This window comes from Penaeus chinensis, chromosome 32, assembly GCF_019202785.1.
Source record: "Penaeus chinensis breed Huanghai No. 1 chromosome 32, ASM1920278v2, whole genome shotgun sequence".
NCBI lineage: Eukaryota > Metazoa > Arthropoda > Malacostraca > Decapoda > Penaeidae > Penaeus > Penaeus chinensis.
In genome coordinates, this window is record NC_061850.1 from 17,625,340 (window position 1) to 17,627,650 (window position 2,311).

Sequence of the window (2,311 nt, forward strand, 5' to 3'; positions counted from 1 at the left end):
CACACACACACACACACACAAGCACACACACACACAAGCACACACAAGCACACACACACAAACACACACACAAGCACACACACACAAACACACAAACAAGCACACACACACATGCACACACACACACACACACACACACACACACACACACACATAAACACACACACACATAGACACACACCACATAGATACATACAAATGTGTGTGTGTGTGTGTGTGTGTGCATATATATATATATATATATATATATATATATATTCATATATATGCATATGTATATATTTATCTATACATACATACACCCAAACACACACACACACAAATATATTTGCATATATATGTGTGTGTGTGTGTTACTATGTGTGTGTGTATATATGTGTATGTGTTTACGTGTATATATATACGTATATATATTTGTTTGTTCAACAGCCATTTATTCCACTGCAGGATCTGGGCATCTCCCAATATAATATTGAGAAGTCATTTGGCAGTACCACCCTGAGTGGATGCCCTTCTAATCAACCGCGATTCGGCGCGCTTAACACTTGTGCCACGGCGGCGACTTCCCTTACGACACCTGCGTTTGTCTTCTCTTGGAGATATGTCGCTTTTTTCGCCGTGAGATCGGGCTCAAGCTAGTAGTCGGAGCGCAGGCATTTTTACGACTGCCACAACGGGTAATTGAACTCGGGACCACGAGGGTCGGAGTCTAGTGCTCTAACCACTGGACCATAGCGGCAGTCTAAAAAAAAGGAACCAACAGCATCTGGTGTTCCCAGGCGGCCACCCATACTGACCAGACCCAACGTTGCTTAACTTCGCTGATCGGACGAGAAGCGGTGATTTCCACGTGGTAAGATCGTTGGCATATATATATATATATATATATATATATATATATACACATATATACACACACACACACATTATATATACGTGTATATATACACACACATGTGTGTGTGTGTACATATGCACACATATATGTATATATGTATTTAAATATGTATATACATATATATGTATATACACTTATGCTTGTGTATATATGTATATGTATATATATGTATATATGCACAAACAGACATAAACACACACACACACACACACACACACACACGCGTACGCACACACATACACACACACACACGCATACATAATATACACACACACACATTCACACACACACATACACACATTCACACACACACACACACACACACACACACACACATACACACACACACACACACACACACACACACACACACACACACACACACACATATATATATATATATATATATATACATATATACATATGTGTATATGTTACAGTAAAGTTGGGAAATCAGGGGTTTCACGAAATCCCCCAAAAAGTCAGTAAATTCATGATATCAATGTTTCACTCCGGGATTTCGTGAATTTACTGAAATATCCAGGAAATTCACAAAATCACTGAAATACTATCCTTGCTTTTACACTACCTTAATGGATTGCTTCAGTAAGACTATGAAATCGGAAAATATATTTTGATAAAAGATTTTTCTCTCAATTCATGCCCATGAGTTGCTTTATCAATATAACCTAGTTGGGTTATTAAATAAGTTTAAGCGCAACTGAAAGCGAGCAGTTCATATACATGTGAGTTGCTTTTAAATCACCTCTGAATTCCCGAATTGTAGGTAGAGTGCATAAGTTCAACGAGTAAAACTGAAAGTGAGCAGTTGATATGGTCACTATCAGATAACAGGCAACAACATTAACTTTCCTTCTTTATCTGACAGTCTGTCAGATAAAGTCAAAAGTTTATCCACTTTCTGAAAGTTTCTCTGGCAGAGCTCCAATTTCAAACCTAGAGGTAATGTCAGCAAGAAATCCCACACGTGACACCTATGTAGAATTTGTAGCACTGTGTGAGGAATGTCAGAAGAAAAGAAAAGACTAATGACCAAGGGTGTTGTGGTACGTCCTATCCTCAGCAAGGAATTTGCATCTAGGAGCCAGGATAATTTTATTGACATGCAATCAATGTCACACTCAAAATTTTAATGGATCATGGTATACCAAGACCAGCTCACCAAATTCTGCATTCTTCGTCCTCTTCAAACCATACGTGCTGTAGAAGTTGCCTTCCAGCTTGTAGATATCTTCCTTCTCAAGGGTGTCCCTGCTGTTCTTCACAGTGATAATGGCTCAGTGTTCACATCCAGGGTGATTACTGAGCTAAAAGAAATATGGCCAGGTCTCACCATGGTTCATGGGAAGCCCCGTCATCCACAATTCTGTGGAACGTGCGAATGGTGACGGT

The 2,311-nt window shown here is 39.2% G+C and overlaps 1 pseudogene; it reads right to left on the bottom strand.

Annotated features, from left to right (window-relative positions):
• Positions 1 to 754: 754 nt before the first annotated feature.
• On the bottom strand, positions 755 to 867 carry LOC125042802 (annotated as a pseudogene).
• Positions 868 to 2,311: the final 1,444 nt, after the last annotated feature.